This window comes from Narcine bancroftii, chromosome 2 (assembly GCF_036971445.1).
Source record: "Narcine bancroftii isolate sNarBan1 chromosome 2, sNarBan1.hap1, whole genome shotgun sequence".
Taxonomy (NCBI): domain Eukaryota; kingdom Metazoa; phylum Chordata; class Chondrichthyes; order Torpediniformes; family Narcinidae; genus Narcine; species Narcine bancroftii.
The window spans coordinates 74,513,301-74,541,063 of record NC_091470.1 but is presented as its reverse complement, the minus strand read 5'-3'; the positions used below and the strand labels follow the sequence as shown (position 1 = coordinate 74,541,063).

Sequence of the window (27,763 nt, the reverse complement as noted above, 5' to 3'; positions counted from 1 at the left end):
TTGTGCTTGTTAGCTGCTACCTCAGCGCACCACACACCCTCATCCTCCCGTACTCCCAATGAGTACAGTTCAAGAGGCAATAACCATTCCTCATATGGTTTCATTCTAGTAAATCTTCTCCAAACCCTCTCCAATGCCAGCAGTCCTTTCTCAAATACATCAATGGAGAAAGATCAATAAACAAATCTCACCATGATTACCAAACAGCAAGGGAGATGGTGTAACAGATGCAGTGAGCGCATACACATAAATTAAAGTGGTAAAGTGTATGAAAGGGTAGGGTTAGGTCTTAGCAGAATGATCAATGAGATGGGGTTTAAGAAGCCACTTTTTGGGCTGAACAGTAGCACAGCCAGTGGAGCCACCCCTTCACAGTAACAGAGACCAGGATTCAATCCCCACTTCCATTCCCATCTGTATGGAGTTTACACATTCTTCCTCCAATAGCGTGGGTTTAAACCAGATGCTCCAGTTTCCTCCCATGTTCCACAGACATACGAACTGGGAAGTTAATTAACAAATGTAAATTGCCCCCAAGTGAATGTTGGAATCTAGAAGAAGTTGATGGGAATATGGGGAGAATAAAAAAAGGGAGTTAATATGCGCTGAATGTAACAGCGAAGTTCATGGTGAAATGAAGGGTGCGTCTCATACTGTAGCTCTCTTGGATTCTGTTAGTGTAGAAGTGAAGATGTTTAGTGTGGAAATTGTAAAATATAATCTCCAGTTGCAGCTAACAATAGTGAATCAGTCAGGGTGTGGGGGGAGGGAGTAGTTTGTTGGGGTGGGGTGAATGGGAAACAAAACCTTTAAGAGGTCAGTATTACAGGAGAACCAAAACTGATCCTGTGATACATTCTGCACATCAGCTCATAGGCTTGGTCCAATGTTAAGGTCACCCATGATGATGGGAGGAAGGACGTGACTGAACAAGAGAAGGAACAAAGGTTGGAGTGTTTTAGTTACAAAGACAGGATGGATTGAGTTTAGTTTTTGAAGGCAGAGGGAAGTCCAGAGATGTACATTTTATGAAAATTACAGATAAGGTAGATAAGATAAAAGCTTTCCCCAGGGCAGAGTGGTCTGAGTAATCGAATTGTTCCACCTAGGGCAGTGGTTCTCAACCTTTTTCTTTCCACTCACTTAAGTAATCCCTATGCCATAGGTGCTCTGTGATTAGTAAGGGATTACTTAAGGTGGGATGTGAATGGGAAGGGAAGGTTGAGAACCATTACTCTAGACCCAATTGTTATGGAAATATTTGTCATTGGCCCATTTCCTTTGGAGTTATGAAATGATGCATATAACGAGTCAATTAGGTACGATTAAAACAGTGGTTTTCAAACTTTTTCTTTCCACCCACATACCACCTTAAGCAATCCCTTACTAATCACAGACCATGTATGGCATAGGGAATACTTAAAGTGGTATGTGAGTGGAAAGAGGAAAGGTTGAGAACCACTGACCCAGGAGCTGGTTAGAATGGGGAACATGCTGCCTGATGCGATGGCAAAGGCAAAGATTCTCACAACAGTATCTGGAAGAATACCTGAATGCCCACGATGTAGAAGGCTATAGTCCTGGTGCCTTGAAAGGTCGAAAGGAGATTTCTGAAAATGTGCATGATGGCCAGTGTGCGTATAATGGGCCACGAGGACCATTTCTGTGCTCTGTTATTCGACAACTCTCAATTGCTTTTACAAATTTGACCAAGGGCAGCGAGATTTGGGATGGTCCGCAGGAGTGCATTGCGATAGTGAGGCCTGGTGCCATCATAAGATAGGGTGAGGGTTTCAGTCTAAGATGAGCAAAGCAGGATACATTATGGAGTGGACAACTGGGTGGTCAGAGAGGTGAAGCGATACATGGTCAGCAGCTCTTCTTGGGGTCCAGCAGGTAAAGGTGTAAACCACCTGCTTCAGCCTCCAGTAGACCCCAGATTTGGACTGAAACTGCATTCAGAGAATGGGGCTTATGGATTCAATTGTGACAGCAGCTTCTGTCCCCTCCAGAGACAGCAGGAATCTCTGGTCATGGATTTCAGGCAGAAAGTCCGATGATTTGAGATAGAGATGGGGCAGAGAGGTGATGGCTGATGTGATGCCCACAACCTGTGAAAGAACAATAGCATCAAGGCAGCATGCACACATCATCAATTGAAAGCTATTTAAAGGATAAATTGGGAAACATCTTGAGATTACCAGAAGGAAGCAGCTTTGAATATGTGATTATGGACACAATGATAATTAAAATATTTATAACGAACATGTACATTAAGCTGCAAGAAAAGGAAAATGAAATAAACTATAAACCTAAGCAGAAGTGGGAAAAGGATCTAAACATAAAGATAAAAAATAAAGTATGGGAAAGGTTATGTTCTGGAACGATGAAGAATACAATAAACACAAGGTTACGCATGATACAGTATAATTGGTTACACAGGGTATATATCACTCCTCAAATATTAAAAAAATGGGATTCAACATTATCGGATAGATGTTTTCACTGTAAGAAGGAAATGGGGAGAAGGCAGGTAGGTGGAAAAAGAACACATGGGGATTGTAGCTTAATTTGTGTATTTGGGCAGCTCTAAACTAAAAATATTTAAAATTAAATTAAAAAATTAACAACAAGGATATCAATAAATGGCATGCAGGAGGAAGACTTACAGGGGGCAAAGGAGAAGGTTCCAAAGGGAAAAGGAAACAGAACACGGCTTTAATGCTGCATCCACCATCTGTCTCTGATGCAGGGGCCTAGACCTGCCCTGCTCTCTTATCAGCCATGATCGTATTGAATGGCAGAGCAGGCTCGATGGGCCATTTTTGGCCTACTCCTGTTCCTACTTCCTATGTTCCTATGTTCTTATGGGAACAACATTACATGCAACTTGGGCATGTACGAAAGTGAATACATTTTGGGAAGAATTAAATCAGATACTAAATAAAATTACAAAAAAAAACATACCAGAAAAACCAGAGATATTTCTTTTAAGTAACATAAGAAGAATTAGGCCTCAAATTGGATAAAGCACAAAAAAAATTCATTATGATAACCTTAGCAATAGCAAAAAAATGTACAATGTCAACTTGGAAAATGGAAGAGAGCATGAGTATACAGCAATGGTACATGGAAATGAATAAATGTATTCCATTGGAAAAAATAACATATAATTTAAAAAATAAAGTCACAATGTTTGAACAAATTTGGGAACCGTACATGGAACATATCAGAGAGAGCTTGCCTACGACCTCCATCCCTAAAATGAGAATGAAAAAGATAAGAAGACAAAGCGACTAGATTCAGTGTGTAATAAATAGATGACACATTTTTCTTGTTTATTTTCCTTTGTGTGAAAATATTGTTTATGGTTTGATTGTATTGCATATGTTGAATATTTATGGGTTTTGGAGGGGGGGTGGATAGAGGGGAGGGAGGGAAAGGGAAAAAAAAGGGGAGAAAAGACCACTGTGTAAATTTAATGAGAAACGTTTGTACATGTTTTGGTTGATATGGTTCACAGTGTGAAAAATTAAAAAAATTATATTAAAAAAAGGCAGCCATGACACGAGAAACAGGAAGGGCCTGTGAAGTTCCAGTGGTAACCAGGCAGGATCAGGAGGAGAATACGTTGCTTGGAACACTGTGGGTACAAAGAAGTGCGAGAATAGAATTCGATGTCAGCTGTGCTGCTGGTGGTATGGGTGTTGGATCAATCCTGTCACAAAGAGGGGAAGATTTGCTCCCCAATGTGCCATGGGATTTTGGTAAGAAGCCTGTTATCACTGAAGCAGGGGTGTGGTCCAGGTTGGAGAGTTGAAAAGAGGGAGGAGGTTCAGTGTCCCCGAAAAGAAAGAAAGCCAGCCTGGGATTGAGGAGATCATCTGCAAGGAACTGGTGGTGATGATGAAGAGAGGAAGTCATGCTTGGAAAGTTAGTAGGATTGCAGCTAAGGATTGGTTGGCAATTCGAGGTACGATTCTAATAAACGAGATCTCATTCTCAACAGCTTGACACAGTTAGTGCTGCGCAGGGCTATTACAGCACCAGTAACCCAGGTTCAAATGCAACTCTATGGAGTTTGTATGCTCTCCCTATAACCGACATGGGTTTCCTCTGAGTGCTCTGGTTTCCTCCCACCCTCCGAAAAAGAACACATGGGGATTGTAGCTTAATTTGTGTATTTGGGCAGCTCTAAACTAAAAATATTTAAAATTAAATAAAAAAATTAACAACAAGGATATCGATAAATGGCATGCAGGAGGAAGACTTACAGGGGGCAAAGGAGAAGGTTCCAAAGGGAAAAGGAAACAGAACACGGCTTTAATGCTGCATCCACCATCTGTCTCTGATGCAGGGGCCTAGACCTGCCCTGCTCTCTTATTTTCTCCTTCTCTTTCTCTACAGATGCTCCCTAAATGGCTGAGTGATTGTTTAGAGTGTCGATTTCTGCAGGCTTAGTTTTGATTTTCTGGGTATCTAAGTGTTACCAAAGTGAAGAAGTGCTGTGCTTGAGCTCTGGACCCGAAATTGCAGAGCGGATGGGTAGGTATGGAGTTGGGAAGAGATATCCTTCACATGAGGGAACAGGGGGACACCAAGAATCACATGGACAGGAGTATCCTGGCTTATTCCATAGACATCACCAAAACCATTACATCCTAGTTTCTGCCATGTATTTGTTGGCACATAAAGAATACTTTAGTGGCCTTAAAGAGCTGTGCACTGACCCAAAAGGTGGTGCAGATTTCTTTTCTTTTTTGTGGAATCTAAAGCAACCCTACAGCATGCCTTTCCCCAGAGACTGGAATGCAGTAGACTGAGCAGAAGAAAGATCGGTGGCTTAAAAAAAAGTTCAAACTATGGTGATTGCTTCAGTGCACCCATGACATTGAATGAGGGCTGAAGCAAATTCTCTTTGGTTATGACGTGGAGGTTAGGAGTGGTGGTGGCTCTGGTCTACTTGTCTTGTAGAGGAAGAAGTTCAAGGAAACTGCCCACCGAAGACACCTGAACCAGGAACGCAGAGAGAAGTGAGTAGAATTCGGCATGCAGGAGGCAACACTGAAAAGGGTCAGACGAGAACAGACAAAGGGTAAGAAAGTGCATGAGCTCAACTCAAGACACCAGCCTGGGGAAAGAAAGAGCAACAGAGTAGATGAATGACAGGGAACAAAATCAGGGGGAAAGCCTTGGAGATGTTAGAAAACCAAAATTTAAACAAAAAGAAAATGCTGGAAACATTCAGCAGATCAGACCACATCAGTGGACAGGAAAAATAGTGCTAAATTTTCAAGCCCTAGGCCTTTGTCAGAACTGAAACATGAACTCTGTTTTCCCCCTCCACCGATGCGGACTGACCTACTGAGTTGTTTCCAGCAGTCGTTGTTTCTCTGGAGAGGGCAAGTGGCAATGATAATGACAGAGAGCCTTCTGAATAGTCAAGAGCAGGGTTGTGTCAGAGAACTTGATGGTGGGAGACACAATAGGCTCTTTTAAACTGCAGCACCTGGGTAGCCCTCCTGGGTCCCAGGTGTGATTACTGAGGCAAAGGTGCTGGAAGCACCTTTTAAATTGCAGGGGGGGATCGACCCATTAAATCGCCAACCCGCTGAGTTAAGGGGGATCCCGCCCCCACGATGACATGGTAAATGGCGTGTCACGCATTCTCAGGAACTATCGGTAAGTCTCCCCCGCCACCCCCACTGGCCGTCAGTCACCCCCGGCCGTTAGTCACCACCCAATGTCAATCACCCCCCCAGTCAATCACCCTCAATCCTGTCAGTCGCACACCTCCCCGCCCCCCCCCCCCCCCACCCCAGCAACGTCCTGCTGCCACAAACATTGAACTGTCACTGTGAACTGGAGTGGCATTCACAGAAGCAGCAGTTTGCGGCCCCCTACTCTCTCCCCCTCCATGTCAGTGACCCCTCTCCCCCCTCATGGCAGTGTCCCCTCTCCTCTCCCTCCCATGGCAGCAACCCCTCTCCCCCCCCACCGTGGCAGTGACCCCTCTCCTCTCTCCCCCCACCCCCCCACCATGGCAGCGACCTCTCTCCTGTCGATTGCCGCAGGCACTTCAGCCAGAGGTTTCCCTGTGACGCCAACGCACAAGCTAGGTAAATTTAACTGGGTTCCCTGACTACTTCTGAGGTAGGTCAGGGACCCGGTTGGAATAGGACCATGACGACCAAATTGGACCCTTTTTAACTTCTGCGTGAGTGGGGCGCTAACCGGGCAAATTGCCTGGTTAACCCCATTTTACACGGCAGCTTAAAAGGGCCTACTGAGAGAATGCAAAAGAGAGGGAGAGAGATGGACAGAGTGTAGAAGCATGACATTGAAAGGAAAGAGACATAGAAGTGGGAAACACAAATGGGTGAACATGAGCACTCAAGGGAGCAGAAACTTTCAGTGCGTTTTGGTCTTAACTTGTTTGCTTTATAATTCCTCGCTCACCCCAGGGATTTTTCTTTTGCCAGGGAGACAGCAACAACATTAGTCGGAAAGGTTATTTGCCCCCAAAGGCACTGTAAAGCTGTTCATTCAAATTCACTGAACACCAGCAGTAGACATGAATGAGCAGCTTGCCAAAGATGCAAAGGGCAGGGCAGCCAGGAGCGCACAGCAATAGCTTCAAAGTCACAAGGGCATGGAGGCGAGTTCAGATTTCGATTAGGTAAAGAAGGAGCAACCACTGGAGCAGGAAGCCACTTGATGAGAAACTTGTTGAAAGTTTGCATTCTAAATAATTGACGCACACATCCCAGAAATATTTGGGAATTGTGTCAAGCTAAGACAAGCCAAACAACATCTGGTATTATAGACTTGCAAAAGGCAAACACTAGAGGTGAACTGCAACCTTGGACAGCTGGGCAGGAACATCTGGAAGGAGTATTCTTTCTCAAGTTCCCATATTAAAAGCACTATATTTTTGCTGCCTTAACATCGCCAGGCCAGCTGTATCTACTTTTCATATTATGTCAGTCTTGGCTCAGTGGAGAGTACATAGAGTCTGAATACCAATGGTTCCAGCCCCACTCAAGAGAGTTGAGCGAGAAATCTGGGTTAACACCATCAGGACCATTGTCAGTGATGTTTTGTTTGAATCAAATGGGACATTAAACTCTTTCTCTTTCCAGGTGAACATAAAATTTTGCACTACCAGCTCTCTGCTGTTTGCCTGATTCAACTTTAATAGAAGTACAACGTCCTCAAACTGGCAGTACCGTTTCCAGAGCATATACCTGAAGAACACAAATACTGACAAGGCGCTTCACATGTAATTAAACAAGAAAATCTGCAGATGCTGGGCTCCAGTGCAACAAAGGGCTCAGGCTTCAAAGTTAGTTAACCCATTTAGTTCCTGTGGATGCTGCGTGAGCTGCTGAGTTTCTCCAGCATGTTTGTGTATTGCCCTTCAAACGTGCTAGTTGGCAAAAGACACCACAGAAAGCCAAATTCTGCCTTTCTTTGATCATTGCAAGGTGCACACACTATCATGCAACCATTCAGGGTGCTCTGAGGAAGGAACTATCCTGGATGCCCTGCCATCTACATTTATGCAACAAGCTCGACAAGACATGCAGGCTTCCAATGGAGCAAGCAACTTGTTCCAAGTTCAAACTGGGTTTTGAGAGCCAGCAGAGAGACAAAAAAGACAACAGCAAAATATCACCAGATGCAAAAAACACCCCTCCCATGGCACAGATGCAAGAAGAGCAAGAATTTCATTGCTGAGGGGTATGTACAATGGCCAATATGAATTTCACAATCCCTGCCGATCCCTTCTTTCTGTGCTTTGAGTTGGAATGTACTGACTGTGACCATCTCTGCCTGTATTTGCTGGTCTCCTTCAACAGAACGTCAAAACAAAGACAGGACAGGAGGTTGGAATTGAGAGCAAATGGTGAGCACACCACAGATATTCTTTATAATCCCATCAGCAGTCTGTTCCAGGTATGGGTACAGTGGAAAGCCCCCACTATACTATCAAGCCACACGTGAAACTCCTTTTGCATCCCATGTTGGTGCTGTAAACGTGTCCAGGGATTCACTATCCAGCTATTTATTAGTGCAAGTTACAGCCACAACATATATACACACACACACACACACACACACACACACAGAGTCATACAGCACAGAAACAGGCTTTTTGGCCCATCACATTCATGCTGACCATTGTACCTATCTATGGTATTCCCATTTACCCTCATTTGGTCTGTAGCCTCCTGTGCTTCAGTGGCTGTGAGAATACTTACCTCTGCCACCAATTAGGGCGTGTGCTCCAAATTCCACCTGCTCTCTGTGGGGAGAACACTCCCCGTCGCGTCCGCTTGAAACTTCCTACCTCTCACATTATACCTTTGTCCTCTTGTTAGAGATATCCCACTAATAGAAAAAGATCCTTATCTATCCTCCTCATAAATGTGGTCAAACAAATTAGCTCAGGAGTGGAGCTCCACTCACAGTGAACCGATATGAAGCTTTATTCTTCACAAACCAACCCCATCTATAAACATCGCTTCCCTCAACTCATCAAGCTAATATTTGTCCTATGCCTCAGCAGTACCACTCTTGCTCCTTCAATTAGCCTCCAGCAATGCTATGGGGGTACAGTCATTGAGTTGATGCTTTCCCAGGTGCACATCATGCTCTTTGTTACAACCAGCACTCAAAAAGACTTTCATAAACTTTGGTTCCGGGGCAAAGACTGACCAATACAATAATACGCCACCCAGAAATGAAGCCCATGTCTCAAACCATGGCATGTTGAAGATGTTTCCAGAACAAAGATTATTAAATTGGAGAATGGCACCACTCCATTACATGGAACCTTCCTTTGGTTCTCCTCCCATCATCTTCAAGGGAGATCCTGAGACTGATATAAAATTGAATGAAATTCAGAGAATAGCATCAGACCATTCTGTCCAGCCTCATAATGGTGGTGTCTGCACTCCACAAAACCAATCTCCTGCCTGACCTCATCTGACATCAATAGATCCTTTCATGCTCCAACAACTTCTTAACTCCATCTCTGCTATCCACTTTAACCTCTCCACGTCCTTCACATGCATTCATTGTCTTCTTCTCAGAATGAAGATAATTTCTTCCAGAAATATGCATCCCATGCATTTGCATGTACAATTGCTATATTTGATCTGATGCATACATATATAAATACAATGGATATCTTATATTAAGACTTCAGCCATAAAATATGGTCACCATCCCGAAACATTAACTTGTTTTTTTGGCTCTCCACAAATACTGCCTGACCTGCAGGGTATTTCCAACAATTGCCATTTTTATGATGTTTATGGCTCCTAGTTTAGACCCCAAAAAATTGAAACATTGCAAAGAAACTCTTCGATAATTTTAATGCTCATGGTTCATTCTTCAACAATCCTTTTTTAGAAAGGACAAATTAAATGTTGTTCTTTTCTCTTTTGTAATCTCCTCCAATATAGAAGCCATCACAAAGCACAATATCTAATTATGTTTATTCACCATTAGGTGCACCACCAGTTTAACGTAGAACATTACAGCACAGCCCACAATGTTGTGCCTACACAAAAAACTAAACTTTCCATACCTCATAACCATCTATTTTTCATTCATCCATGTGTCTGTCTGAGAGTCTCTTGCCTCTATTGTTCCAGCCTCCACCACCACCCCTGGCAATGCATTCCAGGCACCCACAACTCTGTGTAAAAAACTTACCCTTGATGTCTCCCCTAAACTTTCCTCCCTTCGCTTTGTACATATGTCTTCTTATCTTATCTTCCTTAAAACAAAGTATAGCATATGAGGATATCCTTCTTGGTAGAAAGAGGAGAATAATAGAACATGCGTTGGTGGAAGAGAATACAATGCACTGCTACAGAGGGGTTAAGTGAAATCATACATGAAGTGTTAAGTTTACATGTAGATAGAGATAATTAGGAAGATAAATTGTATGTTGGGTTTTATTGCACAAGGGATGGAAAATAAAAAAAAGGGAGTCTTGCTACAACTTAATTGTACATGACCTTGGCAAAATCACACCTTGATTACTGTAGTCAGTTTTGCTCTGCTTATACTTGTATTGAGAGCAATTCAAATAAAGGTCACACCCCTTGATTCCTGGAATGAAGTAGATGACTTATGACAATCAAAGTTACAGTCACGCTCATTCATGCTTAAAAGAGAGAGAATCTCTCTGAAATAGTAGATACCAAGGGAGTTCAACAAGGTAGACGTGGTAAGGACACTCCTCTGCATAGGGAAATCTAGAACGTGAAGACCATTTCAGAATAAGGGACAGTCTATTTATGACAAAGACAAGGAGAGATTTTGTTCTCCCAAAGGGTTGTAGATTTCTGGAATAATTTTATCCATGGGAGGGCTAAATAATTGTACATATGCAGTGTCGAGACACCAGATTTTTGAGCTATGGGAGAATCATAGAATATGAAGAACAGTTAGGAAAGCAGTGGGCAAGATCAGATCAGTCAGTCCCAAGGGGACACAAGACCAATTCTTTCTTGTACTGCTCATGTGGACGGAGGTAGGGAGGAAGGCTATACCACCTTTCTCTCCATCATTCCCACAACACGGATGATCCTAGCCATCTCTGATATGGTCATGATTTTCACATAATAGCTTCAAAGAGAACAGTAGCTAGATCCAGTCATACCATTACATAAGACACACTGCCAAGATACCAACTTCTTGTGCCAATATATTTCTGCTTCCTTCCAGTGCTACCTCCTTTGCAAAACAAACAACCACGGCACTTGCAAACTCTGCCCACTCTCAAATGCTGCTGTTCAGCCAGCCAAGCTGTCACCAACACAGCTCCCATTGATTCCAACAGCACCAGCTTTGTATGTATGAACAGCTTCCCTCCCTTAAACAATGGCCTCCTTGTAGTCCAGTGTCAATGCAAAGGCAGCAAAGGTTGGCAGCACCAAGCAGCACCATTCGGCTCTGCGGCCGGTGTAGCATAGGAGGTACAAAGAATGGAGAGGCAACCTGCATTTATGTGCCACTTTTTATAGCCCCTGGACATCCCAAATAAAGTTACCAAGATCCTGAAAATAGTAAGATCAGAATCAGATCATCTCTCTGAAAATATTGGTTGCAGGAAACGGTTACTGTATAGGTTAAACAAAGGCAGGGGAGTGTTGTAGAACAAAAAGACAGGGCTACATGTATATGGTTACACAAAAGTAGCAACACAAGTAAACAGAAGCTTGCCTTCTGCAGTCAGGGCATTAAGTAAAGGTGGAGGGCCATCATAAAGCAATAGTACAAGATGTTGGTGAGACCACAGTTGGAGCACTGGGCGCAGTTCTGGACAACCAGCTTTTGGAAAGATATCATTAAGCTGGAAAGGATGTGGAAAAGATTCACAAAAAATGTTACCGGGTCTGATAGACTTGAATTTTAAGGAGAGAGGCTTGATAAACTGGGACTTTTCTCCTTAGAGTGGAGGAGGTAAAGAGGGAATCTTACAGAGATTTATAAAAATCGTGATGGGTATAGAAAAGAGAAACAGCCTTTCTCCCCCAGTGCAGGGGGATCTTAAGGCGAGGACATAGATTTAAGGGGAGAGGGGAAAGAATTAAAAGGGACATGAAGCCCACCTTCTTCACATGGAAGGAAGTGGATGTAGGAAACAAGTTGCCAGAGGAAGCAGAGACCATTGTAACATACAGGAACATGGACAGGAAAGATTTAGAGGGATAGAGGATGATCTCAGGAAGATAACATAACATAAACATAACATAACAATTACAGCACGGAAACAGGCCATTAGGCCCTTCTAGTCCGCACCGAACCAAAAGTTCGGTCAACATGGGCAAGTTGAGCCGAAATATAATCCAGGGCACTAAAATAAATTCCTCATTCTTCTTGGAAAAATTCATTTTTCAAATGCACATTTGAACGGGAAGTCAAGGCCTCAGTTTAATATCTCAAGGCAGATCCTGACAGCGTATCACTCCAAACATTACTCCTTGTCGTCCAGTGTCAATGCAAAGGCAGCAAAGGTTGGCCGTCGGTCAATCAGAATACAAGCTCAAGAATTGGAATGAAATTTGAAGGTAAAACTTTGCCTCTCAGGGACATGAAGGCTTCCAGTGAGCCACAGGCCATGTCACAACCAGATGATCCATCAGCAGCAGAGTGCTTGAGAAAAAGGGAGAGGCTGGGTCTTTGCTCCCCAGAGCACAGGAAGTTGAGGGGTGACCTTATAGAGGTTTATAAAATCATATGAGGCATGGATAAAGTGAACAATCATAAACTTTTCCCCAGGAAGAAGTGAAGGGTGGCAGTGGTCCTCAACCTTTTTCTTTCCACTCACGTACCTCTGTAAGTAATCCCTATGCTATCGGTGCTCTGTGATTAGTAAGGATTGCTTAAGGTGGGACGTGAGTGGGAAGAGAAAGTTGAGAATCACTGCTCTAGAACCAATTGTTACGGAAATATTTTGCTTGAGAAGAATTGTCATTGGCCCATTTCCTTTGGTGTTATGAAACCATGCACAGAACAAGTCAATGAGGTACGATTAAAACAGTGGTTTTCAAACTTTTTCTTTCCACCCACATGGCACCTTAAGCAATCCCACAGAGCACATATGGCATAGGGAATACTTAAAGTGGTATGTGAGTGGAAAGAAAAAGGTTGAGAACCACAGGGATGCAGAGATGATGTTTCCCATTGTGCAAGAGGGAGAACAGGACTAAGCATTCCAAACAAGAACCTTTATAAATATGAGGGGGCACGGTTGGCGTAGCGGTTAGCACAACACCTTTAAAGTGCCAGCGATTGGGAGCAGGGTTCGAATCCCATGCTGTCTGTAAGGAGTTTGTACATTCTCCTCATGTTTGCATGGATTTTCCCCAGGGGGCTCCAATTTCCTCCCACCGTTTGAAGAAGTGTACCATTTGCAATTTAATTGGGCGGCATGGACTCCTGGACTGAAATGGCCCATCAACATTGCTGGTTGTCTAAATTTAATATTTAAAATCCAGTCATGCACTCAGGAGAAATATGCTTTCCACAAGAGAGGTTAAGTGTAATACCTCCCTCACAGGAAGTGGTTAAAGGGAATAGCACTGATGCACAAGCAGGAGCCAGACAAGCAAATGAGGCAGAAATGGGGATGGAGCAAGGATTCCCAGACATCTAGGTTGGACAACCCTCTTCAGGTCAGAGCCAGAAAATTGTGGGATGAATCAGCTGCCAGTTCTTGTGATGCACTGGTGGAGAAACTGCTGGGCATACATGCCAATGTCAAATGATGCAGAAAGCTAGCAGAAGCCACCTGTGCAAAATCCTACTGTGCACAGGGAGGCAGGAAAATGCAGTTATGTATTTAAACTGCAGGACCCCACCTGGACTGCTCCTGGACACAGCACCATTAGCTCTCCATTGTTACCACTCACCTCCCCTTCTCTCTGCTAATTCCCTAAGCCCTGCTGATCTTCTGACTAAAATCCCCTAGTGATTTGCTTGAAACCACCCTCCTCTACTTGAATTGATGCGGATACTGCGCTCCCTCTCACCTGTCCCATCCCCACCATCTATCAGCTTGCAGACATTACCCCTCCCTCTCAAAATTTGTACCAATCCACACCACATCACTCCACCTGGGCCCACCTCTGCTGTTCACTTTCCCACTCCAACACATATTCACTACAAGCTCCAAAAAGGCAGGAAGTTAAACATAGAAGAGTACAGAAAAGGAATAGATCCTTCAGCCCATGGCGTCTGCCCTGAGCCTGATGCCAGATTAAGGTAAATTTCTTCTGACTGAACACGATTCCTATTCCTCTACTGCCTGTTCATTCGTTTATTTTCACATATTTTAACGCCAAGTTTGTTTAGCAAGCCGCTAAAAGGAAATAAAACACTGATAATGATGATCAGGTGTTTATAGACATAAACTTTGAACAAAATACATTCTAACTGAAATCTTTGCTCGCTGTAGCTGAAAGGGTAACTTTGTAAAAAAAACTATGATAGCAAACTAAATGAATTAAATTAAAAAAGACAATACATACAGAAGATGAATATTCAGTTATTTATGCTAAAATATGCTAATTACAATACTGTGGACAATCCTTTTATGGTGTCAGAGCAGCTTATGATTAGCATACCAGGTAGAGGTTCAAGAGTCTGATAAGATGTTGGAAAGAAACAATTCTTGAACATCGTTTTCAGGCGTCTGTACCTTCTGCCCTAAGGTAGCTGTGAAAAGAGATTATGACCAAGGTGATGGCGATCCTTTATGATGTTGGTTGCCTTCCTGAGGCAGAGCAACGGTTGAGAGGTTAGAGCCTCTGATGGAGTTGGCTATTTTTAAACAATCTTCTCCAGCCGTCTGTGTTCCAGGCCACTTGAATTGCCAAACAAGGCTGTGATACAACTAGCCAGTATACATTCCACAGTGCACCTGATGCCAAATCTCCTCAGATGCTTCAGAAAGGAAAGACATTGTGCCTTCTTCATGGATGCCTCAATGTGTCAACTCCGGGAAAAGTCTTCTGGAATATGAACTTCCGGGAACTCAAAGGTTCTCACTCTCTCAACCTCCAACCCATCAATGCAGACAGATGAATGGCCTCTCATCCTCCACTTCCTAAAATCAACAAACAGTTCCTTGGTTTTCTTGATGTTGTCAGTAAGATTGTTGTCCTGGTGCCACCAACCAGATTCTCAAAAGCTTGGAGTTAAACAAGAAAATCCGCAGATATAGGGGCCTAGTGCACTACACAAAGCGCTGGAGAAACTCAGTATTTCATGCACCACCCCATAGTAAGTGCCTTTTACTTCCTATTGATGCTGTATGACCTGCTGAGTTTCTCCCATACTATTGGGAGAAAGGATGGAGTCAAGGTACAAGGAGGTTCAGCGGGGCAAAGACAGGTGGCATGAATGGGTCTACGGTAGAGAGCATTCTGGCTGGTTGCATCACTGCCTGGTATGGAGGCGCCAACTCTCAGGACAAGAATAAACTCCAGAGGGTTGTTAACTCAGCATGCGACATCACAGGCACCAGACGTCACTCCATCAAGGACATCTACACGAGGAAGTGTCTTTAAAAAGCTACCATCAGGAAAAAGGTACAGGAGCCTAAAGGGCAAGCACTCAATGGCACAGGGACAGCTTCTTCCCCACTGCCATCAGATTCCTGAATAATCAATGAACCAAAGACACTGCCTTACTTTTCATCCACTGTTATTATTATTATTTTTCTGTAAGCAATGTAAGATGGTTATAATGTGAATGTTTTCACTGTGAGGCTGCTGCAAACCCCGAATTTCATGTCTTGTTCATGACAATAAATCCTGATTCTGCTTGTGGATCTTGGTAGAAATGGGAAGTCCAAGGTTAGAGCACCATCAGGTTGGAGGCTGTGGAGGGGAGATCTCCTGATGCAATGAAAATGGCCAGATATTCATTAGTGGAGACAGGGGTAGGTAGGAAGAGCTGCCGCCTGGCTTCCGAAAGGTAGGGCGTCAGTCTGCCATACTATATGGCATTTGCCTTGTCGCCGGGTGTGATGACATGGTTGGGATTAGTGTCAAGTGAATGAAGCATGACGCAGTCAGATAGGGTGAGGTTGGGGTGAGTGAGGGGAGTGCCTAGTGATATCACGGCAGCAAATGGAAATGAAAAGATTGAAAGGAAAAGGTTCTGACAGGATGAAGGCTTCAAGGAGGAGTGTTTGGTGCATGAGAAGGGTCAGTGGATTGGTGAAGATTCCTTGTCAATAAAATGGGCATGGAGGCAGAGACAATGAAAGAAAAGCCAACATCATGATGGCCCAGACTTCAATGACTGCAGGCACAAGAATCAGAATCAGGATTTATTGCCATGAACAAGTCATGAAATTCAGTGTTTTGTGGCAGCCTCACAGTGAAAACATTCAAATTATTATGTTGAGACACTATTTTAAATAAAATTAATAGTGCACAAAAAGTAAGGCAGTGTCTTTGGTTCATTGATTATTCAGGAATCTGGTGGCAGCAGGGAAGAAGCTGTCCTTGTGCCGCTGTCTTTAGACTCCTGTACCTTTTCCCCAATGGCAGCAAAGTGAAGAGGGCATGGCCTGGGTGTTGGGGGTCTTTGAGGATAGAGGCTGTTTTTTTTTTAAAAGACACCACCTCGTGTAGATGTCCTCGATGGAGTGAAGTCTGGTGCCCATGTTGTCACAGACTGAGTTAACAACCTTCTGGAGTTTATTCTTGTCCTGGGAGTTGGTGCCTCCATACCAGACAGTGATGCATCCAGCCAGAATGCTCTCCATGGTACACCTGTAGAGGATTTTGAGAGTCTACGGTGACGTACCGAATCTCCTCAGACACCTCATAAGGTACAGCCGCTGGAGAGTCTTCTTTGTGATTGGATCAACGTGGAGGCTCCAGGTCAGATCTTCAGAGATGTTGACACCCAGGAATTTGAAGTTCTTGACCCTCTCCACTACTGAGCCGTCAATGAGGACTGGGTCATGTTCCCCTGGCTTCATCTTGAAGGCCACAATCATCTCCTTAGTTTTGCTAACATTGACCACAAGGTTGTTGTCAATACACCATTCAACAAGCTGATCTATCTCCCTCCTGTACGCTTCCTCATTCTGCTGGCAACTGTGGAGTCACTGGAAAACGTCAATAGCTTTGGAATTGTGCCTGGCCACAGTCAGTACTCTCTACAGTCCACTATAGTGAGTAGAGCAGTGGGCTGAGCATGCATCCTTGGGATGTGCCTGTGTTGATGATCAGTGAGAAGGAGACATGGTTTCCAATGAGAAAGTCAAGGATCCAGTTGCAGAGGGGGTACTACAGAAGCCTAGACTTTGTAGCATCTTGAGCAGCAATGAGGGAATAATGGTAATGAAGACCAAGCTGTAGTCTATGAAGAGCAGCCGTATGTATGAGTTGCTGTTTTCAAGGTGATCCAGAGCTGAGTGGAGAGCCAGCGATATTGCATCTGCTGTGGATCAATTGTGATGATAGGCAAATTGCAGCAGGTCCAGATCTTTGCTTAGGTAAGTGTTCATTCAGGCCTTGACCAACGTCTCGAAGCATTTCATCACAGTAGAAGTTAGTGCTACTGGGCGGTAGTCGCTGAGGCAGCTCACACTACTCTTCTTGGGCACCAGGATGACTGATGCCCTTTTGAAGCAAAAGGGAACCTTTGACTGCAGCAAAGAGAGGTTGAAAATGTCCGTGTACACTCTGGCTAGTTGGTAGGTACAGATTTTCAGTACCCTCTCAGGTACACCATCAGGGCCTGACATCTTTCGAGGGTTCACCCTCTTGAATGATGTTCTGACATCGCCCTCAGAGACAGACATCACAGGGTCCTCAGCCTTTTCGGGAATTCTAGTTGGCACTGTTTGGCTTCTCCTTCTCAAAGCGGGCATAGAAGGTGTTCAGCTCATCAGGTAGTGAAGCATCACAGCCGTCTATGTTGTTCATCCTCACTTTGTAGGCTGTAATGGCCTGCACTCCCTGCCACAGCTACACATGGAGCAAGGCCTCTGACGATTGACCATTCAGCATCATAAGGAAACAAGGGCTTGTTTGGTGCAAAATATTTTTGCTGGTTTACATCAAGGCTGTTGTCAACTGCTCATAGCCAGCATATCGACAGAAGCATTAGATCAACTTAAAAGGAGATGGGTGCAGTTTCCCATTTGAGATTGGATTGTCTAAAGATACTCAGAGTTCCCAAAAGGGGAAATAAATTCTCCATGCCTGAAGTGGCTCACACCGAGATTGTGGCATCATCTGATGAAGGGTTCTGGCCCGAAACGTTGACGACATTTTACCTTCCCGTGACCCGCTGAGTTCCTCTGGCTTTTTGTGCGTTGCTCAGGTTTGCCGGCACCTGCTGTCTCTCTTGTTTACCACAGTGTCATCAGAGGTGTTTTGTTTAACGCAAAGCAAAGACCTCACCTGCCTTCTGTAAATAGTTCCACTCCACTGCTTCAAAGAGCAGGGGGAGTTTTCCCTGACTTCTGGCTAATCTTTGCTCAATCACTAAGATCACCAATTGTCTCACCGGATAGGTGTATTTTAGGTGGTGTTTATTTAACCAATAGTAGGTTATCTTCTCAAGTCTTAGAATAAATGTGAAGTGCTTTGAAATTTAATAGTATAATGTTATATTTGTTTATTTCCTTTTTGTCAGGAGTTGCCCCAGTCTCAATGCAGGCGACAGTAGCTTAAACCTTCAGTGTCTGAATGTGTGAAGAAGGATGCAGGTTCCTTGCCACACTTCATCCCTAGATACAGCATGACAGCGCACTCTCTGATGTACGGGCTGTTCCCAGGAACGCATACAGAGACAGACGTCCAGGGCTGCTGGAAAGATCATTTGCTTGGTGAAAGACGCCCTTTGGTCTGACCGAAACTTGTTGGTCTTTCAGTACACCAAGATGTCGGGGAGCGAATGCTGCCGAGGCACATTCCAGGCTGCAGGAGTACATGCTGAGGGATACATTGAGGTGCAGCCTCAAGGGCGCTGTGGAGAAGGACCACAGTCTAGACTCCGAGGGGAAGTCCCTCAAACAACAATAGAAGGCGGTAGTAACAGCAAAGTGCCACAGTGGTGCGAAATGGAGAATGAATGCACAATGTACATTAATGGAAATTTGGGGGAAAAAAAAACCTGATCCCACCTGTCTTTGCAGGAGTGGACCCAAACAGCTCCATCAGGCACCCTCACTGTTCATCTCAATGGCAGTCTCTTCCCCAAGCTCTGCCCAGTAAGGATGACCATTTGGACTGAGGGAAAAATTCAATGGACTGCTCAAATTCTCTGCGAAGAAATGCAAAATCCTCAGTGAGAATCTCTGGGCCATGACTGATCAGAGTGGGGAAGGAGCCGACAAGATGGTCACTGAGTCATACAGCACAGAAACGGGTCCTTCAGCCCGCACTGTCTGTTCCAGCCATCAAGTACACACATTTCCCATTTATCTGTCTGTCCATAGCCTCGTGTACTGCCATATTGAGGCCACCCGCAAATTGGATGAACAGCACCTTATATTCCATTTCGGCAATCTCCAAACATAAAATATTAACATCAACTTCTCCATTTTCCTTTAAACTCTCTGCCAGCCCTCCTCTTTCCCTACCCCTCTGTCTCCTTTCCTCCAAGCTCCCAACCCCCTTCCTTTCCCCTCTTATCAGAGAGCCACCCTTCTTAGCCCTCTGCCCCTATCATTTCTTAGCTTCTTTCCCTTCTAGTCAGCACCTGTATCCACCAATTACCTCTTAGCTGTTAGTCTGTGCTCCTACCCCTTCCTCCCTCTCTCCACCTTTTTACTCAGACGTCTACCTATTTTCCACATTCCCAACGTATGGTTCAGGCCAAAATGTTGATTGGCCTTAGATGCTCTGTGACCCGCTGAGTTTCTCCAGCACTTTTGTGCACTGAATTAAAGTACCCAGCTATACCATTCCCATTTACCAGAACTTGGTCCTAGCTTTCTATGCCTTGGTAATTCAAGTGCTCCTCTGGATACTTCAGTCTGGTTGTGAGAATGCCTGTGTTCACCACCTTCTCAGGCAGTGCATTCCAGTGCTGGGCAGAAAGCAACTCCTCTTTATTTTCCCTCTAAACCTTTTTCTCCTTGATTTAAACCAGAGGCCTCTGGTTAGAGATACCTGTTCTTGGGACCATCAAGTTGCTGTGTACCCAAAGAAAGAAGCAAGCTACCACATGAGCTACCCAAACACATCCTGCCCTATCTGTGGAAAAGTCTTCAGCCTCAACATTGGACATCTGAACCAGCAATTCTGGAGAGGAAAGAAGTCATCCTCAAACTTAAATTGAGCACATTATTTATTGTCACATGTACCGATACAGTGGAAAACTTCGTTTTGCATGCACTTCAGGCAAGTCAGCAGGTAACGCAATAATAAAACAAAATTGTATGCTGTATTATAAGACAAAATGGTGTTTAAGACAATATACAGGGTATAACAAATCAAACGATCCAAGAGCACCATCTTTCACCAATAAGAGATTTATTTAAGCGTCCTGGAGTCTGGATGTTTATGTTTTCAAGCTCATATATCCTCTGCCCGATGGGAAGGGGCGAGAAGAGAGTGTGACAGGGTTGGACGAGCCCTCCTATGCTTTGGCTTCTTTCCCAAGACAGCGGGAAATATAGATGAGTCGATGGAGGGGTGGGTGGTTTGCAGGATTGTTCTGTGTTCACAACTCTGCACAGCCTGAGAGAAGAAGATGGGGCTAGAGATCTGTCATCAGGGAAAGGAAAGCTGAGGGGGAGGGTGTGAGAGGATAAGATTCAACAACCCTCTCAGCCCAAATACTAGCTTTGAAGCAGGGTTTAGAATGCAGAGCAAAGCATTAGCGACCTGGACTGATTTATTTTAACCTTCCCTTCTAGCCCAGGAAGATTTGCCTCTCAAAGAGAGCTCAAATTACAAAGGACAGAACCTCTGCAATTCTACTTGGTGCTGATGGTTATGCCAGCTGTATCCTAAGAAACCTTCATGCAGGGAAAACAGCCATCTGTAAAGGCGGAGGTTCTTCGCCCTTACGCCTAAAGAAGTACCTTTCTGAATGCGCCATGACTTGGGTGCAAGTCGCCAATTCCACCCCTTCTCAGGAAAGGATAATCAGAGGAGCACTGCGTTTCCCCCGCCTGACCTGAATTAACAGTTGCTGCAAGTGGCTGGTTAGGGGTGGACTGATGATGCCATCAGCCTACAACCCTTCTCCCCTCTCCCCCTCAAGGCAGGGACAGTGAGCGGGGGCTGCCAGGACTGCAGGAGTTGTCAGGAGCTGTGGGGGCAGTGGGAACTTCCCCTTTAGCATCCCAGTCAATGGATTTTTCCCTGCTGAATGATTTGTGAAAGTAGGTCTGCAAAACAATCACTTTGCTTCCTAAAGTAATCCTGCAACTGCACTTCAAGAACTTTTTAATTGTCTGTAAATCATTTGGGACATCCTGAGGTCATGCATGACCCTATACAAATGCAAATTATTCATCTTTCCATATCCTGTAAGAACACCAAGTGACCCAGCTCAATTTCATGTCCACAAAATCTGTCAGTACTTCAGCTCAATGTCAAACATGCTCTCTCTCATGACACTGAAGTCAGAAGGTCAAAACCTGCTGAACGTTTTAAGTTTGTCACGCCATAAACACGAGCACACACTCATTCGGATGAGATCTCAACTTGCAAGTCACTCTATATCGGTGCGAACTGTGAACACATTCTGCAAGTCAAAAGGGATTGGTAAGCAATTGCAGTTTTACTAGCCACTTGGCTCTTCAGTTCCATGCAATTCCACCCCCCCCCCCCCCCCCATTACACCACTCCTTACTGCAAGCCCTGCCTCTTACCTGCCAACCCATCACATCCCAGACACATTGCATTCTACCTCCTCCCATCGGGGAGAAGATTCAAGAGTGTGAAATCACTCACAATCAACTTAAAGGCATCTCCTTACGGGGCAGCCATTAGGCTCCTGAATGACCCCTACACCAATGTTATCCTGCTGTTCCTGCATACTACACACTGATTTTTTTAAATTGTAAATCCATACAGTACTTTGTAATCGTGCTACTGTTCTATTTTATATGCTGCATGTACGTTAGAATTCACCTATCAGATGGCTCTCAGAAGCACCCTTCTCACTGCATTAGGTAAAATATGATAAATAGACACTCCTTTTCCCTGAGTACAACCATCAATCCATCAATTCTGTTCTGTCAGCTCTAACCTAATCTATTCCTACAATAGCAGCAAATTCTAATTCAAATCACCTTCATTTGTCATTCATACCATGCATTGCATGGATATCATTTCTCCAGGACCATGGAGCAAATTTGCATAGATATAAAACAAAAGTTCAAATATTAAGACATATGCAATAAAAGCCCATATATGTTCTGGGAATTCAGGAGCTTGATGGGTTGGGGAAAAAAAAACTGTTGCCCAATCTGGACACAAGGGCCCAAGTGCTGCGGGTACCTCTCACCAGATGGCAGAAGGGAGAACAGTTTACACGAGTGGTGTATGAAGTCCCTCGCAAAATTAATTGCCTTTTGCCTGTATCGAGTGTTGCAAATGTCCTTCATGGTAGGAAGAGAGCCCCCAATTATCTTTTCCGCTGACTTCACTATCCTCTGCAGGTCTCAGGTAGTACAGCTTCCAATCCAGGCAGTGATGTATTACACACGATGCTCACAATACATCCTCTGTAGAATGTAGTGAGGATGGAGGGTGGGGGATGGACTTCCCACAGGAAGTAGAGGCGGTGCTGGGTTTTCTTGGCTACAGAGCTGGTGTTAAGGGACCAGGTGAGATTCTCCGCCAAGTGCACTCCAAGAAACCCGAAACTCTTGACAATTTCAATGACAGAGCCGTCAATGGTCAGCGGAGACTGATCCCCCAGAACCCTCCTGAAGTTGACAATCGTCTCTTTTGTTTTATTAACGTTCAAAACCAGTTCCTACTATTCTCAAGTACAAACACTTTTCCTCATAACCCTACCATCCTTCATTCCCAATATGTTTATACCCACACCCTCTAGCTGTTGTTGAGCCATCCACAATGGAGACAACTTCCTTCTATCTAAACTAATCAAATTCAGGCTGATTGAACAAGTACCACCCAACAAAACAGCATTCTCTGAGTCATTATCACAAGAATAATAATATAATAAGAAGATGATCATGATCAGACACTTTAATCACCACTGGGTGCACAGTGAATCACATTGCAATGAATGCAAGCCTGACTTGCAAAGTTTACACAGGATGTACAAAACAGAAAGAACCAGAATATCTGGCTCAGCGGATCATTGCCAGCGGATAAGCTCCACATCATACTCCTCCTGTCCTATCGACCAGGTGTATTTATAATGGTTACACAACAAAATTCTCAAGGTGCCTTATAGGGCGATTCACCCACCAACCACCCCCCCACCTTCAGCTTCCCATGAAGTGCCTCAATCACTCTATTTACCTCCAAGTTCCATAACTGAGTAAAGATTTTATTTTCCAAATGCAAACTGAATTTGTTATTGTATTATTAGCCCTGATGATGGCTTTGCCCTGAGGAAAGGTCTCCTCTCTGTTCATCAAGTCACATAAAGACAGCACTGCCAGACTGAGACCACCCGCAAATTGGAGGAGCAACACTTCATATTCCACCTGGGCATCCTCCACCAGATGATATTAACACTGACTTAACCAGTTTCCATTAGGGCCAAACCCCCCCCACCCTTCTATCCCTAGGCCATTTCATGAGTCCAGCTACAAGCGCGGAGGGAAAGCTTAAAACTTACCATTCACAGAGCAGCCCTAAAAGGCTGCTCCATTGTTGCATTGAGTGGCACCTCGTAGCGCCCTCTGGATCTGATGGAGGCGGGCTGACTGGTGCCATAGCACCACCCGTCATAAGTACGTGGCAGAGCAATGGCCGTCTTCCCTACCCATAATCCCCCATGCCACTGCTCTGTCTCCTGGAACAGTTCCAGCTGCATGGGGGATTATGGGTGGGGAAGACAGCCATTGCTCTGCCGCGTTTTGAGCCATGGAGAGTGGCCCCGAAGGTCGAAGTGGCTTTGTGTGGCTGTCCAAGCCAGCACCAGCTGCCCCGATGGCTCTCACTGCCCTGACAGCCCCTGCCGACTGACCCTGACCTGATGGCCCCCGCTGCCCTGACAGCTCTCGCCCACCGCCCCTGTCTTGAGGGGGTCATGGAGGGAGAGGGGTGAGTGGGAGATGGGTCGTGGGCTGACAGCATCATCAGCCCGCCCCAACTCGCCACTTGTAGCAGCAGTACATACAAGCCAGGTGGCGGAGCGCTGCACTCTGCCGATTATCCTTCCCCAAGAATGCTTGGATTCAGTGCCTTGGAGCCAGCCACGGCGCATTCAGAAAGGTAAGTGTAAGGGCGGAGATCCTCCGCCTTTACAGTCGGGCATTTTCTGTGCTTGAAAGGACCTTCTACTTCTCCTTTCCTTTCACCTTTTCCCTCTCTCCTTTCCTCAGCTCCATTCACAGAGCCACCTTCTCCCCGATCAATTCTCACCTTTCCTCTGTTGGTCTGTGCTTCTCTTTTAATTCAGGTGCCTGTCTGTTTTTTAATTCATAACTTGAAGTGCTCAGGCCAGAAAAGTCAGCTATGGAAGCTGCAAGACCTATTGAGTTCCTACAGCAATTGTGTTTTTTTATATAGAAGCTGCAGATTTTTCATGTTTCACTCCACATGAAAGGCAGCTATAAGATCAACTTTGCTATTCATTGTCTAATTAATGGTAGCTTTTCAACATAACAATTGGAGAAACAGCTGCAAAGACATGTAAAGGGAAGGGAGCTGCAAGTGTTTAACTTTGTGTTCCATGAGAAGTTAAACCAAGTGCTCCTCACATACTAATGATATATTGTTATAACGTTGAATACAAGTCACCCGTGTCCTAATTACACTCAGAACTTCATGTTCTTTAACGTGGGGCTCAGAAACAAGACACAGGCCCTCACCATCCAGGACCTACCATCCCCCATGCCCACAGGCCCTGTTCCCAATGCATCGCTATTCCCTCCATTTTCTACCTTGTCCCCAGCTCTATGCCCTCTACCCCGGCCACCCTGCATTCCCTCTCGGACACGCCCCTCCTTTTTATGCCATTCCCAGCCACCCTCCATCCCCAACCAAGGTCCCTCCAACCTCACTCTCTGCCCGATCCCCGCTACCCCCTTCCCTCTCTATCCCAAGACCAGCTCCAGCTCCACTGTCCCATCACCCTTCTCTCTGCCCAGCGTCACCAACCCAACCGCTGTAAGCAATCCAGAAAGACCATTCAGCCCCTCAAACCTACCCCATCATTCAATATAACGTGGCTGATCTACCCCAGGCCTCAATATCCTCTATCTTCCATAAATCTATCGATCTCCACGTCTAATGATCTGGTCACCCCACCCTCTGTGCTCTATAATTCCAGAGATGTTAATGATCTTATGACCCATGCCTTGGTTTTATCATTGTTCCCTCATTCTCTCACTGGTGAAAAGATTTCAAGATCTTACACTGTCACATCCTCTTAGGAGGTTTGAATGGAGTCATTCGAAGCAGCAAGATCGACCTGTCGGGCTCTCCTAATGCAGACAACTGGCTCGTCGCGGCAATTCTCCGGCTGAAGATTGGTCTTCTCTGCACCGTGCCTCGACGGCCGGATTTCTCCTGCGGTGAAGGGGAGGCAACTTCCAACAGGTCAGCCCCGCCGATCAGGAATGCGCCCCCCGTGCCCTCTGTGGGCACCGGGGTGGGAGCAGGAGCAGCACCTTCGCCGGAGCGAGCGGCCCGCTGCCTCTCAATGCTCAGCCACCGCTCCCTCCCCGCCTGGGACAACCTCCCCGATCCTCACTCGGACGGGCTCAGCTTCAGCGGCGCACTAAGCATGCGCCCAAACTTTTCGCGTCCCCGCCCTGGGTGGGCAACTCTCTTGCCCACCGTCAGCGCTCGGCCCCTCCAGCAAATAAGGGCTCAGTCGAAGAAACACGGTGTGACAAAACCAAAGCCTGCATGTGAGAAAATCAGTGTTTAAGAACTCGCAGGGAAGTGACTCGCTCATTTGAAATGAGTTCGCGTGAGAGAATCCCAGCAACAATGTATCCATTCGAGGCAGAGTCGTTTGCATGAATTGAAAGTGAGTTTATTATTGGATTGAAATTTCTCGCTGGCCTGGAGCTCTTGCTTTGAATCTGGCAAGAGAGGCTTCTAAACGGGGACACCCTCTGGGGTCAGACCTGTGCTGCACACCAGCCCCCGACTCAGGTGCTGCGCTTAATTAAAATGATGCCACTGTCTCTGGCACCACTTATCCTGGGGGAGATGATGGTTTTAACCAATGTGATTGAAGGTCTCTCGCTGTGAAGCTTCAAGATCATGTTTCAGTGCCAAAAGGAGATGTTAATGTGTCCATGAGAAATGATAACTCCTGTGGAGACAATGTGACTGGTACCTGATATTCCAACCCTACCTCGCAGATCCCAGGTTGGCTGGACCCAGCGATGGTGGAGGGAGTGGATGTGGTCAGTGGATAGTTCACTGATCACACGAGCATCGTAACATCTTCCGCCTGCACGTGGAGGTAAACAAGTGTCTATAGATGCTGGGTTTAGTGCTGTACACAAAAGTGCTCGACAAACTCCAGTGGGTCTCGCAGTATCTACAAAACACAATTAACGATTCGGGTCTGGACACTTCATCGATACTAGAAGGAAGGGCGTGAGAGGTTGAGAGCAGTACACTAAAGTGTTGGACAAACTCAGCCGGTTGCACTGCATCCATGGAAAATAATCACAAACCAAAGGTGTCCTAATGCACTTTGCGGTGAAGGAAATCATTTTGAAGTCCATCAACCACAGGAAATGCATTGCAGAGGCCTCACCAAGTGTTTCATTTAAAAGATATTAAGAACCAATGAAAATAAATAATGAAAACCTCATTAGCAGAGGAAAATAATTAAAACAGTAATCTAAATGTAAAATTCCTTAAACTAACCCTTTGCCTTTTAATTCCTCGTTAAAATGAATAGGGTCAGACTCAGCACGTAACTGGAGAAATTATTTCTCCCAGATGGAGTCCATCTAAAAGGGCTGGGAGAAAGTCTTTTACAGAACTTCCTTTGAAGAGTCTTGCCTCTTGAAATAGTCTGTCTCCCAAAACCGAGATCGAGAGATTAAGAAAAGAGAACGAGTCGCCGAAGATGGAACAAGTGAATTTGAGGGCAGGGTGGAAGTTGGCAGCAAAGTTGACGAGCTCATCGAGGGTGCAGGAGGCAGCACCAGTGTGGCAGAGGAAAGGTTGAGGAGCCTTGCCTGAGTAGATTTGCAGCGTGGATTCCTTTGAAGCGAGAAATGTAGTGCCATCTGTCACACTGCTGGTCTTTACAAACTTTACTTCCATCAGGATGGTCAAACACATGGAAGAAAATTTTCCCCTGCTTATGTGGGAAAATAAATCAGTCTTGCTGCAGGATGTTTCACCAAGCTGAGAAGTCTAGATCAGGGGTCACTGTCTCACGATACAATTTTGGACTGGTGTATCTTTCTAATTCTCCATCCCGGTGGGATGTGAGGTTTAGTCAGTCAAAACAGAATAATTGATTTCTGCCATTCCTATTCCTACTCCTCATAGAGTCATACATCACAGAAACAGACCCTTCAGCCCATCACATTCATGCAGATCAAAAACCACCCATTTCGATGAATCCTATTTTTTATTCTACCTACACACCCATCAACTCCAATGCCTGAGACTAGCACATCAGGGGCAATTTACAGTGGCCAATCAACCTATCAATCCTGCAAATATTTGGGATATGGGAATTGCCTTAAATAGCCGGTTAGAGGAGCCATCAATGCTTTTTTAACATCTTGCAACTACAGAGGTCTACAGAGTCTGTGCTGGGCAGCAGACCACGAGGAGTTGCAGAGCAAAAGAAACAGGAACTTCCCCTGTTGCGAAGGAGAAGCCTGGGAGATGACCTTGCCTACAGGAAGGTGACAACAGCAGCACTCCAGTGAAGGACCCACACAGGCTGCAAGCTATTGGTCTTTCAGTCAAAGGACACCACCAGGCTGCGGGCTGCTGGAGACTGGCTCGTGGGAACCAGGGAACTGGGAATTGAGAGAGTGCTGAGGGCAAGAAGGGGTGTCAAAGGGCTTTGGGTGCTGAAAGCTTCGGAGGTTTGGATCTAGAGCTTGGGTTGC

The 27,763-nt window shown here is 45.2% G+C and overlaps 1 protein-coding gene across 1 annotated transcript in view; it reads right to left on the bottom strand.

Annotated features, from left to right (window-relative positions):
• Positions 1-25,596, bottom strand: part of LOC138753751 (pleckstrin homology domain-containing family G member 3-like) — a 204,071-nt gene extending 178,475 nt beyond the window's left edge. The window contains exon 1 of the mRNA XM_069917117.1: positions 25,076-25,596. The gene's annotated coding sequence lies outside the window, so the exon portion shown is untranslated. The remainder of the gene's footprint in view (positions 1-25,075) is intronic.
• Between the last annotated feature and the right edge of the window lie 2,167 nt (positions 25,597-27,763).